Source organism: Panthera tigris, chromosome C1, assembly GCF_018350195.1.
Source record: "Panthera tigris isolate Pti1 chromosome C1, P.tigris_Pti1_mat1.1, whole genome shotgun sequence".
Classification (NCBI taxonomy): Eukaryota; Metazoa; Chordata; class Mammalia; order Carnivora; family Felidae; genus Panthera; species Panthera tigris.
In genome coordinates, this window is record NC_056667.1 from 103,690,712 (window position 1) to 103,706,585 (window position 15,874).

The 15,874-nt window shown below is 44.7% G+C and overlaps 2 non-coding genes across 2 annotated transcripts; one reads left to right on the forward strand and one right to left on the reverse strand.

Annotated features, from left to right (window-relative positions):
- Positions 1-3,615: 3,615 nt before the first annotated feature.
- On the reverse strand, positions 3,616-3,688 carry TRNAV-CAC. Its single transcript has one exon. It is a non-coding gene; the product is annotated as a tRNA-Val (tRNA).
- A 2,206-nt stretch (positions 3,689-5,894) lies between these two features.
- Positions 5,895-5,966, forward strand: TRNAE-UUC. Its single transcript has one exon. It is a non-coding gene; the product is annotated as a tRNA-Glu (tRNA).
- Positions 5,967-15,874: the final 9,908 nt, after the last annotated feature.

A 15,874-nucleotide genomic window follows, 5' to 3' on the forward strand; every position in this document is an offset into this window, starting at 1 on the left:
ATTTTACTTTGCGTGTGTTATAAACCTCACAATCCATTGTCATTACCTTTGTTTAATCTGTCTCTTGGTATTAGGGATTTAAGTAATAATAAAAAAATCCTATATTTTCCCATGGAAATATCCTTTCTGTTGTTCTTTATCTCCTTGGGTACATACAGATTCCCATCTAGTATCAGTGTCCTTCCCAGAGGACTTTTTAAACATTTCTTGCAATGTGAATCTGTTGGTGATGAAGTCTTTCAGCATTTGTATGTCTGTAAATGTCATTATTCACTTTCATTTTTGAAAGACTTTGGGGGGGGGAGGAGGCAAAGAATTCCACCGTTGAATTCCTCCCCCATCCTTTAAAGATGTTGCTCAACTGTCTTTTTTTTTTTTTTCTAAAGGGACATTTATTCCTTTTCCAAATGTTACAGTAAAACCAGGTGGAAGAGAATGTTTTTAACAGTTAGAAAAAAAAAGTACAAATCTAGGGTTTGGCCATTAAAAGTTATTTACAACAATGGGAGGGGGGAAAAAAGACAACAAGAAGTTGTTTTACATTACAGACCTCCCCCCCCCCAGCCTAATACTTGCTTACCAAGTCAAAAAAGAGACACAGTCGATTCACAAGCTGGAGGTTTGAATTTGAGTAAGACATTTATAAAAACCTAGACAGGGGCAGTGTCCTCCCCAGCCCAGGTGCCACTAGGCACAGAAAAAGAGACTAAAAACTCAACAGGGGTGGGGGGGGAGGGGGAGGCTGGACACTCAGGGTTTGAGGGTGTAGGCACCCCACATCCGGCTCAGGGATTTGGGGAATAGGGAAAATGTCTTTTCTACTTGGAAAAGAATTGGGGAAGAAAACCAGCAATTGCCTTCTGCAGGGGTGGGGACAGGACAGGTAAGGCCAGGAGCAGGAGCATTTCACATCACTAACCTAACTTGGGAAACTGCAAGGGACCACCTTCAACTGGCCTTAAGAGGAAGGCCAAATGGATGATGGGAGAATCCACAGGAGGGAAAAGGAGAGGGAATGTGGCTGGGAGGGGGCAACAGCCCCTTCCTTTCTGGGCACAGGAAGGCAGTCAGGGGACCTGGTCTAGGCAGTGACCTTACAAGGACAGCACAGTTTTTGCAGCTTAGAGATCACCCACCTGCCCCCACCCAGCTACTCATTCTGCTCGCTGGCGGGTGTAGGGCCACTCTCCTGCCAAGAGGCAGTGGATGGCCCTGCAGCCTGGGCCCCTGCCTCTTCTTTGGTGTCTCCTCCCTTGGAGGCAGCACTAGCCTCTGCCCCCTTGGCCTGGGGCTCCTGGCCCTCGGGGGCGGCAACAGCCTTCCCTTCCTGGGCTGTGCCTTCCTCCCCGCAGGCACCGATCTCCCCCTGCTCCTGCTCTTCCTCTGTGGGTGAGGAGGCAGAAGAATCACCCCTACCCTCCTTCCGATTATTCTTGAAGGACAGACCACTCAATTTGAAAGCCTTCTTGAAAGAAAATTTCTTCTTCTTCTCGGGGGTCTCCTTGGCGGGGACATCCGCCTTGAGGGGTGGGGAACCGAGCTGCACCCCCTCTCCGCGCCCGACCCGCTAGCTGTGCCCGCCGCCGCCCAACTCCGCGCCAGAATGCCCTCAACTGTCTTATCATTTGTGCTGGTTCTGATGAGAAGTCTGACATCATCTTTATTTTTTTCTGTATGTATCTTAACCTTAAAACAAAATTGCCAGTTGTTTTACCAGCAAAAGATCAGTTTGTTCAGGAATAGCAGAGAATTACAATCCCAGACAAGCAAGCTAAAGCAAACCCATAGACAAGTGCACAGAACAAAAGAGAGGTATGCTGTTTTATACAGGAAAGCGGGAAGTTGGGAAGACTATTATAAATAAAAACTACTTTGGCTCAAACTAGGAGTTTTAAGTATAGGGGCTTCCCATTGGCTGAGTTGTGACTGTCTCATTGGCTGGGCTGTTGCCCGGAGAAAAGCCTCTCATTTTTCTGCAGGGTAGCAAAAGTAGTGTCCTCCTGCAAGGTCCACCTTTTACAGTTGGATTTGGAACTGAGAGCAAATGGTAAGGCATGAGAGCCCCCCCCCCCCCCCCCCCCCCCGCCTTGAACCTCCCCACTACATTTCAGTGAGGTTTCCCTTAACGAATTTCCATAGTACCATGTCTTTTTTCCTCTGGCTGCTTTAAAGGTACCAACCCCCCCCACCCCCACCCCCCCCATGGATTTGAGCAATTTAGTTATGATGTAACTTGGTGTGAGTTTTTAAATAGTCCTTGTGTTCTTTCATTGTATCCATTTGGCTACTTGGGTGGGTGAGCTTATAATTTTCATTATGACTGAGGGGCGCCTACATGGCTCAGTTAAGCCTCTGACTTGGGCTCCGGTCATAATCTCGCGTCCGTGGGTTCCAGCCCCGCATCAGGCTCTGTGCTGACAGCTCAGAGCCTGGAGCCTGCTTCGGATTCTGTGTCTCCCTCTCTCTCTGCCGCTCCCCCACTCACACTCTTTCTCTCTCTCTCTCAAAAAGAAATAAAACATAAAGAAAATTAAATTAAAAAAATAATTTTCATTATGATTGGAAAATTTTCTCTTATTGCTTCTTCAAACATTTTTACTTCAAAAAATTTTCTCCTGCAGTCTTTTCAGGGATTCCAATCACTCATATATTAGGCCTTTTAAAGTTGCCCTACTATTCACTGATGCTATGTTAAGTTAAAAGCTTTTTGGGAGCGCCTGGGTGCCTGAGTAGGTTGAGCGTCCGACTTGGGCTCTAAGTCACGCTATGGCGGTTTGTGAGGTCCAGCCCTGCGTCTGGCTCTGTGCTGACAGCTGAGCCTGGAGCCTGCTTCGGATCCTGTGTCTCCTCCTCTCTCTGCCCCTCCCATGCTCATGCTCTGTCTCTGTCTCTCAATAATAAACAAACGTTAAGGAAAAAAAAAAAAGACTTTAAGAAAAAGGTTTTTTTTTTCTTTGCGTTTCACTTTGGATATTTCCATTGTTCATGGCTTTATGTTCCCTAATATTTTTTTACACAATGTCTAATCTGCTCTTAATTCCATCTGGTGAATTTATTAACTCATGTTATAGTTTCCTCCTTTAACTTTGATACTGGTCATTTGTGTATGTTCCACATTTCCAACTTAACTCTTTGGGCATATGTAACACATAGTATCTATTTTAAAGTCTTCTCTGCTAGTTTTAACATCTTGTTAGCTCTCGTTCAGTTTCAATTGCTCATTCTCCTCCTTTGGGTTTTGTTTTTCTGCCTCTTGCATGCCTGGCAGACATTGTCACAGTGTACCTTCTTGGATACTGGCTACTTTGGTATTCCTATAAATTTTTTTGAGTTTTGTCCTGGGGCACAGTCAAGGGTGTGGCCTGCTCTCCAAGGTGACTGGGAGCAGACACACAGCGACCAGGCCTGGTAGTCGAGTGCTGAGAAGGCTTTCAGGTGGCGGTGGGACTCCGGCCTTGCTTGTGTTGTTTTTTTGTGTGTTAGTTTTCTAAATGGAAACGCAACAGCGCCCGCCGAGGCCGCCTTGACTCAAGCCATCGCTCTTTTTGCGTTTTAAAGGACAATAGATATGGGGGTGGGGGGGGGGGCGTGGAGGAGGGGGTCGTAAAAGGAAGTTGTTTCCGCCCGGTTTCGAACCGGGGACCTTTCGCGTGTGAGGCGAACGTGATAACCACTACACTACGGAAACGAGGCAGGCGGCTGGGTCTCCGGCTCTAACCCCCAAAAACGGCATTTCGGCCACACCCGTCGGGCCCGCCGACTTCGCTTGAACTGCCCAAGGCCCTGAAACCAGCCGCGTCCCTGCGGGCGAGGAGCCCGCGCCCCCGGAGCGGTCCCGGCAAAGGACCCCACGCCTCCCCGCCTCCCCCGAGGACAGGACCCTGGCGCCCTCAGCAGCCTGGCCTCGGGAACCGCACAGAACGCAGGGTGTCCGCCTCCAGGACGAGGGGCCCCAGGGCAGACGTCGGGTGCGCGCTCTTCCTCCGCCAGCCCTTTGGCTCTGCGCCGCCCCGCGGCCCTCCTGGCAGAGGGGTCCTTCCGATTCCTGCCGCCATCGCTTATTCTACTCGGCTCCTTTAGTCCAATATTTTAATCATGCCTGTGTGTTTTAGTCAGTACCGTTGCAAAGGCCACATCTTAGGACATTTGGCTGTTTTAAAATACCGAACACGAATACAGGCCAATCCACGATTCCCTGCCTGGAATGAATTCGTTCGAAGACCACATAGAGTAAGTATAAATCTATTCAGGAGCCAGAGACAGTGCAGGCAGATTTCATGATTATTCGATTTCCTCCTCATCCCTTTTGAGATTCGTTTTGAAGAACAGTTTTGTTTTACCTTTTACAATACCTGACACTTCTTTTATTTGCCTTTTATAATTTTCCCGTTCAACAGGTCAAGGAGTGCGATTTTTAACCTAGGACAGGTCAAGAGGTAAAGGCGGTTTTCACAGAAAGCATGTGCCTGGAGGGGTTTTCAAGCTCACCTCACAGCAAAATGCTAGCCGACCAATGCTGGGAAAGACTAATGTTCTTTCTTTCTTTGCTTTTCTTTCTTGTCCCTCTCCCCTTTTCTCTTTTTCCTTTAGAAGTACAGCTTAAAAAGTTTGGCGAAGAATATGCCATTTTCTCCAGCGGTTGATCTCAGTGCAATGGTTACCGCGTGGCCTTCTCGCTCAAAGTTCAAGTGCTCCAACCCGAAGGAAGTGCGGGCAGCATATTCACTGGACGTCAGCCCACAGTGCTCTGCTTTGTTCTGCTTTGGCTCAAAATGCAGTTAGGGATGCACCATCGTCACCAGCAACCGGAGGACCTGCTTCCAAAAGATGTGGCCTTCAAAGTAGCTTTCCATCATTGAATTTCTTTAGGTCACCCTCCCCCCTTTCCTTCCCTCCAAATTCTATTTTTCTCCTACTACCCCCAGCCAGGGGAGAGGATTCACTGTCTTTCTGTCGTGTCCGGACCCTCTGTGGTTGTACGTGGACAGGAGGAAGGAGTATTTGAACCTTCCCCTCCAGGAGCAAGACGGGCAATCGGGGCTCGAGAACCACAAACTAATACACTTGGATCAGCTGGGTTCCCGCAAACCCAGTCGAGCGGTCCTTGGAGCCTCTCTGTTGGCTGAAACGGAAGGCACGTGGGATTCCACACCCCGCAAGAGGAGCTACGCTGAGGGGCCCCGGCCCTAACCCCTTGCCCTCGAGGACAGGCCTGGAAGAGGGACAGAGCCGCCCCCTCACTCCCCCCCGCAACACCACTCCCCCCGAAAAAGAACAACGGCGGCTCAAACCCACGATCCCTAGACTTAGGGGAGAGGGAGCCAAGGTGCCAGCATTAAACTGATCTCCCGCCTGTGTCGGGAGAGTCGTTTGCCCGAGTCAGCAAGCCGATTGTGTGGCTCCGAGACGGCAATTAACAAAAGCAGCAGCAGGATTTTCGGACAAAGCAGGCGTGTGGCGTGTGGCTGGGGGGCCGCGGGCAGGGGTGGGGGGGGGCGGGACCCGAGTCCAGTCCAGGGCTGCCGAGCCTGCCTCGAAAGCCGTCTCGGTCCGCGCCGCCTCTGTCGCTGCGTCCCAAACTTTGGGGGGATGTTGGGGACTGCGGGGTCTCACTCCGGGGGCCTCCCCTCCCGCCTCTTCGCGGCGACCTTGTGTCCACACGCAGCCACGGGTGCGGCCTGGACGGGGTGACTTGTGGACCTGGCGGGGCTCCGGGGCGCAATCGCTGTCCCGCACAGTGTAAGGTCTTTGTTGTGGGGCATCTTTTATAGAGGGAACGGCCTTAGGGGACAATTACTGAGAGGGGTGCGCGTCGCCCAGAGCAAACAGACGGGAAATAGCCACCGCTTAACGCGGAGAGTACTCGTGCTTCTTAAAAAGAAGCGGCTGGCAGCTCCCTGGTGGTCTAGTGGCTAGGATTCGGCGCTTTCACCGCCGCGGCCCGGGTTCGATTCCCGGTCAGGGAAGACCTTTTTTTAATGGTTCCACATGCACGAATCTGGATCTTCATCCCCACGTGGGGGGCGGGCAGGAGCAGGTCTCCGGGTCCAGGCTGTCTCCAGGCTGTGCTGGCAGTTCAGAGCCTGGAGCCTGCTTCGGATTCTGTGTCTCCCTCTCTCTGCTTCTCCTCCGCTTGCACGCTGCCTCGCTCTCTCTCTCTCTCTCTCTCTCAAAAATAAACATTGAAAGATTTGGTCAAATAGAATTTTAAAAAATGACGGAAAGCAAAGGACCCTCTATTTCTGAAAGAAAGGCAAGAGAGGAGCCTTGCAGCTTGAGAGGAATGAAAGGGAAAGACAAGGGGGAGGTGGGGAGTCCCACTGCTCTTGGCTTGCAAGTAGCTCTCTCATGCCTCACAGCTGTGCAAGTCCCCCAGTTTCTGCAGCTTCCAGAAGCTCCAAGGTCCAAGGGGTAAAACCTTTCAATTTGTGCTTTGTTCAAAATCAGGAGTCCCGCCTGAGATGTGGGATTCTGAATCCAGGATGCGAAAATCCTGGGCCCTTCCAGGGGAGAGGCAATAAAGCCCCGAAGCAGGGGCCTCTGGAGAGCTGAGCTCTCATTTGAAGCTGTCTCAGTTCTTTCTGAAGACTTTGCTCCTGGTATATAATGCATTTGAATTTTGCATATCACATGCCCTAAATTTGACACAGCAGAAAGCTCTGTATTCAGGAAGGGGTTAGGAGCCATTACAGTGGAGAAGTTGCCTTACATGTGAAAAATGAAACTAATAATAACACTGTTAGTTATATTTGAATGGAAAAAAAATATCCTTTCAGAAACTGAGTAAAAACTATTTTCTTTGAAAAACTTTATTCTTTTCTGAAGGGCCTTGCTTGAAAATGCAAGAAATATAAGAGACCTCATTTGCATCCTTGGACTCCAAAGAACCCTGGAAATAGATTCAAGCTGGCTGAAGGCGGCAAGAAGAGTTGAAAACCGGGTTTGAGCATACCAAGCCTGCCTTCTAAGAAAGCATACACAGTTACAAAGAGCCAAATTCTGGCAATCCAAGAAAACAAATTTGCAGACAAATTCTATCTTTATTTCTAGAGCTCCACATGAAAATATTTCAGTTAAGTCCACCAATACTCCACTCATTAGAGCTTTTTGTTATCTAATTTAAATGATAAAAGCAACGAGAATGAGATCACTGATCAAATGATAGCAAAATCCAACAGTGTAAGGAATCTACCTGAAAAAACTCAAAAGGAAGCCTTTGATTCTAAGTGGGTTTATGCCACCAAGCACTGAGTTTATAGTCCAAGGGACAGGTGACCCTGAAGTCTTTGTGCCATACTCTGGAACATAGAACTAGCTATGGTTGGTGTTTCTTGCTACAACTAGCTGTTGGTGTTTCTTTCATCCTATGCCCGTCCAGGGTCCTCTAACTCTGTAAGTCTGGGGAGGCTTTGGACCTTGGAGACGTGACTAGGGAAGTCCTATCATGGAACACATTTGGGGGCCTGTGAGAATCCCTGTTAAGTGATTTCAGGGCTAGCCTGGCAGGCCAACTGTCCTCCCCTAACTTGTTCCTTACCTCCCTCAGAATGAAAGATTCTGCAAATCCCATCTGCAAACTGAGAAGACACCAGAACCCAGTTAAATTTTACTTCCCCTTGCTTGAAGTGAGGTGTCTTGTGGGCGCAGAAGCTTCCTTCCAACCATTTTTTACTGCTGTTTCTCCTTAGCCCCATGGTGAACTCAAGAGCTTCAGTTTTTTAGCATGCTTCCCACAGCTAACTTCACAGTTAACTTCACAGACATCAGCAGTATCACTTCAGGTTTTTTCTTTGGAGGAAAAGCAAATATTCAAGCATTACTTTTCTAAGCATTTTTTTCTACAAAAAAGCCCTGGGATTGACAATGAATGCCATCCTTTGAGTTGATTTCTAGCCAGGGAATAAATGTAAACAATATCCCAATTCTCAGCTTAAGGGCCACAAGCTTGAAGGACATACTCCAGGGGCAGGAATAACCGAGAATCTGATGAGAGGAAAGTAGAAGGATGGTGAGGCAAGTAAGACAGGACACTGAGGCCTACCAGGTGGTTCAAATCTTGTCTTATTTTGTTGAATAACTTATCAGTGTAAATGCCTGACCCAACAAATGGTCAGGAGGGAGTAAGGTGTGTGTGTGTATGTGCGTGTGTGTATGTGTGTAGGTGTGAGAAAGTCACATGGTAGCAGAGATGCAATTTGCTGAAGTTCCCAGTCTTATTTCTTTGTGAGGTGCCATTGTTCTATTGTGTTAACATTGTTGTAGTGACATCCTCGGTTAGAACTGAGTTACAATAAGTGAAGTGGTCCTGGAAGAATATGAGCTTAGGTATGGTTTCTGAGAATGTGTTCTGGATTATCTGCTATGGGGTCTTAGACCTGTTTAGATTTGAAGGTATTAAGGACCCTGATGTCAGGAAATACTGTCAGTTCATGGCATGCAGTAGCAAAGCATTTACTCAAGAGGCTTTCACTGTTCACTTGCTTGGTTGACCGAAAACTTGCACCAAAAGTGGCCTATTGTAAATGAAGTTTAAACGCCAGAACTTCTTTGGTATATTACAGAGGAAAGTATCCAAAAGCTTAGGGAGATCAGGATACTAGAGAGGATTTATCATATAAGACAAGCTCACTCACCCCTATCTATATTCTCTGGAAAGGTCGAGAAGAACACTATTTTCAACAAGGTTGTGAGAAATATATTCAAGAGGGTTGTCTCTGCATCTTCAAAGGACTCTGTAGTGGCTATTTCTTGAAGGACAGTGGGAGCTGCTGCCATTGAACTGTGATTCCTGAAATTAATGGGGATAATGGAAAGATGGCGTTGAGAGGGTCACATGACAATGATAAATCTCTAAAGAAAAAGTGGTCACAGCTAATACAACGGGTAGCAGACCTGAAGCACTAGTCAGAATGGCTTACCACTCTTTATCATGAACTCATCAGTGTCCCCAGATCTGAAATAGATGGGTAACCTATTAGAATTTTACTTGATCTATATAAACAGAAATATTTTAGGTCTAGTGAACACAGGTCTGACTTGAATCACAATAGCCACAAATCCTTAACAAATTCACAATCATAGAGCCCTTTGAATGAAGGAAAGATAGGTTCACTCGAGGAAAGATGCTATTTATACAGCTAAAAATTAACACTCTCAGACCTTTAGCCATATAGCATGATCTTGCCAGAGTCATCTGAGTAGAATGCTCTAATAGTAAAAGATGAGTTTATAAGAGAATATTTGAAAACTGTGCCATAATAAATATTACTTTACGGTAGCATTATTGGTTATGTTTTATTGCCAAAAAATTATATAAGGATTATCACTATGGTTGATTATCATTATCATTAAGGATTATCATTATCATTATCATTATGGTTGATCAGTGCAAATCAGAATGAGGCAAGTTTAGAGTTTGAACATCTGACTGTCATGAGATTTACCTTTACTAGGAAGCACAGAGTAGCTAACTACATATTTAAGCAGCATTTAACAATTTTATAGGAGCATATAATGAAATTCTTTATAGCAGTATTTGGTATTTTTAACTTTAGCCATTTCAGATACGTGGAATGATATCTCATTGCGGTTTTAATTTGCATTTGCCTAATGGCTAGTGATGTAATGGCTTGTCACATGCTTATTTGCAGTTTTTATATCCTTTCAGGGGAAATATCAGTTTATATCTTTGTTAATTTTCTAATTGGGTTGTTACTTTACTGTTGAGGTTTTTTGTTTTTTTTTTTTATGTTTATTTATTTCTGAGACCCAAGAGACAGAGCATGAGCGGGGGAGGGGCAGAGAGAGAGACACAGAATCAGAAGCAGGCTCCAGGCTCTGAGCTGTCAGCACAGAGGCTGATGTGGGGCTCAAACTCATGATCTGTGAGATCATGACCACCTGAGCTGAAGTCGGATGCTTAACTGACTGAGCCATCCAGGCGCCCCAAAATTCTTTTTATATTCTAGATACTAGTCTTTCATGGATATATGGTTTGCAAATATTTTCTCCTTGTCTTTTCATTCTCTTAACAAAGTCTTGTAGAGCAACAGTTTTTAATTTTGATGTGGTCCAATCTATCAATCTTTCCTTTAATGGATCATGCTTTTGGTGCCAAGAGTAATAACTCTTTGCCTAGTCCTAAATCCTGAACAGTTTTAAGTTGGGGCTCATTTTTTTTTTTTTTTTTTTTGCCTATCAATGTCCAATTGCTCCAGTATCATTTGTTGAAAAAGACTATCCTTCCTCCACGGGATTGCTTTTGCACCTTTATAAAAAATCTGTTGAACATACGCGTGTGGGTCTATTTTGTGGGTTCTCTATTCTGTTCCATTGATATATCTATGCTTTCACCAACACCACACTGTATTGCTTACTATATATAATAACCCTTAATTTCAGGAGTGATTCCTCTCACTTTATTCTTCTTTTTCAAGATTATATTAGCTGTTTGAGAGTCTGTTACTTCCTTATAAGTTTTATAACAAGCTTATCTATGTCTCCAAAAAAATTTGCTGGGATTTTGATAGGAATTGCACTAAACCTATAGGTCAGTTTGGGGGGAGTTGACATCTTTAATATCTTGAGATGTCCAAACATGGACAGAGTATACCTCTCCATTTATTTAGGTCTTTTTTATTTCTTTGATCAGTATCTTGTCATTTTAAGCACACAAATCCTTTATTTGCTTTGTTAGATTTATACCTTAGTAATTCATTTTCTTTGGAGCAATTGTAAATTATATTGTTTTTAAACTTCAATTAAATTCAATTAAATAATTCCCAAGTACTCATTGTTAGTGTATAGAAATTCAGTTGATTTTTGTATGTTGATCTTGTATCCTGCAATCTTGCTGAACTCATTTATTAGTTCTGGATTTCTTTTTTTCCTTGGAATTGTCTACATAGACAGTAATGTCATATGCAAATAAGGTTGGTTTTATTTCTTCCTTACTAATCTGTATGCCTTTTATTTCTTTATTCTTGCCTTACTGCAGTGGCCAGAACTTGCAGTATGATATTGATTAAAGTCATGAGAACAGACATCATTTTCTTGTTCCTAATCTTTGGGGGAAAGCATTCAGTCTTTCACCACCAAGTATAATGTTAGCTGTAGGTTTTTTGTAAATGGTTTTTATTAAATTGAGGAACTGCCTCTCTTGTCCTATTTATCTGAGAGTTTTATTCATGAATGGGTATTGGATTCTGTTGCATACTCTTTCTGCGTCAGTTGGTGTAATAGTATGTTGTGTCTTCTTTAGCCTGTTGATATAGTGAAATATGTAGAGGCCGCTTTTAGACAACAGGTGTGCGTGAGCAATGGAATGTAGAAAGAGCCCTCAGTGACTCTCTGGCTGAATACAGACAGGCCCACCACCAGGCAACCCATCTCAACATATCCATAGGCCCTGACTAACCAATGGGCTACTTACAACCAGGCACAGTTCAAAAAAAAAAAGGGGAAATGCCTTACCTACCCATACTCCTCACCTTCCACATTTAAAAATAGCCCCCACCCACCGCCTCATTGCAGACACTCTGCTCTGCTGACCTGTCTGTAGCCCCCTTGTGGTGTATTCTTCTCTCCTTCGCTCTGCCTTGGGTGAATCTTTTCACCGCTCAAGCCACCAGCTTCCACTGTAGCAGGATTTTCACACAGAGATGGGACGTGGAGGCTCTTCTTTCCAGGAAGCAGTTTTATTCATGCCGCCACAGGCTCAGTGGGCTAAGACCCCAAAAAAGCAGAGCCTCAAGTGCAGTGGGCTTTTATGCAATTTCGACTTGTCTTCTGTATATGGTGACACATAGAGTCTGATTGGACACAGTCGAAGTTGCAGAGTCTGTTAGAGTTATGTATATGTGTATAGGAGTTCATTGGGCCAAGTTGCGTGTTGCCTTCCTTTGTTCTGAGAAGGTCTCCACCACATTCCTTAGGGAGGGGCTCTACCACACTACCTGATGGTCACCCCACACTTGGGGGCCCCCAGCCGATTGAAAGACAGACACCATAAACTATACCAATTAATTTTTTAGTGTTAAGCCAACCTTGCACACTTAGAATAAATCCCACTTTGTCATGGTGTATACTTTTTTTTATACATTGCTGGATTCAATCTGCTAATATTTTGCTGATAATTTTTGCATTTAAGTTCATGAGGGCTATTGGTTTATAGTATTCTTTTGTACTATCTTTGCCTGGTTTACGTATCAGGGTAATGGTAGACTCATAAAATGAGTTGGAAAGTGTTCCTTCCTCTTGTATATTTCAGATTAGATTGTGTAAAATTGATGAAGTTTTGGGGTGATGGGGGGTTCGTGGGATTCAGAGCTGATGGCCAAGAAATAATTCTTGAAGACACCTTTGGTGCAAAAAGGTGCTTTATTAAAGCATGGGGACAGCACCCTTGGGCAGGCAGAGCTGCACTATAAGTATGGGGGTGACCCTTTTATGGAGTGTGGGGAGATGAAGTCAAGAGGGGGTTTCAAGAGATACTTTCACATGCTAAAGACTTATTGGAGGCCTTGCTGTTGTCAAGCTAAGGTTGTTTTTCCCTCTAGCAAAGCATTAACATTAAGACTGTAGGGAGTTCCTGGACTTTAGGCTATTGATGGGATTGCCTCTTTCTGGTAAACAGGTGGAGACTCTTATCAGTTTTTTGTCATTTCCTGTTTTTGGATAGCCAGGAGAGTCCAAGGAATATTATACCTGTCCCACCTAGTGTGGGGGCGGGGGGGAGTGTGCGTGGGGGGTGTTAGCTTCTGCTTTGTCCTCAGTTTGCTTCACGCCCCCTCATCAAAATTCATGTTACTTCTTCTTTAAATGTTTCATAGACTTTTCTGGTGAAACCATCTGGGCTGGGAGATTTGTTTATGGCGAGTTATTTAATTACAAATTCAATTCTTCAGGGATGCCTGGGTGGCTCATTTGGTCAAGCATCTCTTGATTTTGGCTCTGGCCTTGATCTCAGCATCATGTCATGAGTTCAAGCCTCATGTTGGGCTCTGTGCTGGGTGTGGAACCTACTTAAAAAAAGAAAACAAACAAATTCAATTCTTCAATCTTTATAGGATTTTCAGATTGTCTATTTCATCTTGGTTCAGTTTTGCTAGCTTGTGTTTTTTGAAGAATTAGCCCAATACTTCTAAGTTTTCCAAGGTGTTTTTTGTTATTCACAACAAACCTCTTTCAACCACACCTGAATTTATGTTAATGGAGGGACTTTTGGAAAGCCCCTAAGGATGAGGACTGGTTGCCAGTGGAACTGTGATTAGAAGGTTGGAACTTTCAGTCCTACCCTCCTACCCTTAGGGAGGGGAGAGGGCCTGGAAATTGCCTCAATCACCAATAACCCATAATTTACTCAATCATGCCTACATAATGAAGCCTCCATCAAAAATCCCAGAACCATAGGGCTCTAAGAGCTTCCAGGCTGGTGAACACAGGGAGGTGTTAGGAGATTGGCAACCCCAGAGAGCGTGTGGAAGCTCTGCGCCCCTTTTCATATACCTTGCCCCATGCATCTCTTCCATCTGGTTGTTCCTGAGTTATATTTTGAAATAATAAACAAGTAACCTAGTAAGTAAACTGTTTTCCTAAGTTCTGTGAGACACTCTAGCAAACTAACTTAACCCAAGGAAGGGATTCTGGGAACCTCTGGGTTATAGCTGGTGGGTCAGAGGCGTGGTTAATAACCTGGACTGGTGATTGGTATCTGAAATGGGAAAGAGACAATCTGAAGGGACTGAACTCTTGTGGGATCGGACACTAACTCCATTAGTCAGTGTCCAAATTGAGTTAAATTGTAAGACACCCAACTGGTGTTGCAGAATTACTGACGTGTGGAAAACTCACATATCTGGTGTCAGAAATAGATTAGTGTTGTAATACTGAGGCTAGAGGAGACACACCAAGGATGTTTTTCCTTTACAACAAGTTCACTTTGGGTAAGTTACTCTCCTAGTTCTCACTGCTTCACTTAGGATGCTCTTTGAGGAGTCCGATGATGCTACAGGCATTCCTTAGGGTTCCCTGATTTTTTTTGAACCCAGCCTGAAGACCATCTTTATTCTTGTCATGTTGGCTACCACATGCTCTGCCATTATCTTGGCTTTCTTCAGATAATTTTCATCCTCCAAATTTGCTGACTTTCTTCCATTTTCTCTCTCAGCTCTGGACTCTCAGGGCATTGGCTCAGCTCAGGCTATTAGAGGAAACACACACCATAGGGCCCAGGTCAGGTCCCAGCAGCAGTTCCCAGGGCACGTTTAATACACATTACAGTTCCCCACGGACTCAGAGAAAACTGAGTGGGAGAAGACCTCGAAGAGCTAGATCAATAACCTTATTTTACTGACGAGGAAACAGGCCCGGAGACTAAGAGATCTTCCCAAACTCCCCCACCACTAAATGGCATCAGAATCACCACACAAACCTTGGCCTCAAGCTTCTCTGTCCAAACGATATAACAACCCCCCAGGGACCCACATCTAAATTTCAGGGGACCTTGGAACAAACATAGGTATTTCCACTGTTAAAACAAAGAGCCTTTCCTGGGACATTTTTTAAAATGTTTATTTTTGAGACAGAGACACAGTGTGAATGGGGAAGGGGTGGAAAGGGAGACAGAATCCAGAGCAGGCTCCAGGCTCCGAGCTGTCAGCACAGAGCCTGACACAGGGCTCGAACTCACATACCGCAAGATCATGACCTGAGCCAAAGTTGGACACTTAACCAACTGAGCCACCCAGGGGCCCCTCCTGGGGCATTTTTAAAATCACACTTCTATAGTCCTATTTATACTCAGTCAATTTTCAGTTGTGGCTGACACAATGGGATGAAGGAACACAAGTATTAAGTAAAACTTACCACAGTCATAATTAAAATGTATTGGTGTGGTTATCTATAAAATACTGGGCTCCTGTGCCAGGAAACCATCTTCCTGAGAGCAGGCACGCTGTCTGCCTTGTTCATCCAATCTCCCCAGTGCCTCCACAAGAAACTGCCAGATAAAACATTGTTGTAAATAGTTGTTGAATGTATAAGTAACAGTTACCAGGAATAACTAACTCTTACGGATATTGTCCACAAATCCCATCCTGGGTCTGTGCTGAAGAAATAAAAGCACAGCCTTGGGAAAAGCAGTCTAAGATGTGAATACCAGCTTCATCACATACCGCATATGCTTTTGTAAGGGTTAAATTGTAGTGTAAGGCTAATGCTTAGCTTGAAAAATAATAACTTTGTTCTGACACTGAAGGCCAAAAGATAACAGCCTTGCTTTTACTTTTGTAAATCATACTTCATACTCTTGCGAATCAGGCTTTACCAATGAAGGAAACAAAAGCTCAAAAAAAGAGCATCAGAGACAAGGTCAAGGAGATCCACTGGTTACAACTTAGCGGCAGAAAGTCTAAAATAATCACCTCATTCAATAACTGTTTCTGACTCATCTGGCAACTGTTTCTAACTCATCTGGGAACTGTTTCTCTGTTCTGTTCCCAGATAAAACGATGTGATCGGCTTTAAAAACTCTGTACCCCGGCTGTTCGGAGCCACACTCTTATCAAGAGTGTTGGTCCCAATCAGTCGGCCTTGCCTCTCGTTGTAATAGACTTTTTTGTGACTGTCACTGGTGCCCGTAGCATTCTGTTTCAGGAGTCGTGTGGATGCAACACTTTAGTGGATGATTTCACTATCCTCTTTTTTAAAAATGGTTTTATTATTATTTTATTTATTTTTTTTTAAATTTTTTTTCAACGTTTTTTATTTATTTTTGGGACAGAGAGAGACAGAGCATGAACGGGGGAGGGGCAGAGAGAGAGGGAGACACAGAATCGGAAACAGGCTCCAGGCTCCGAGCCATCAGCCCAGAGCC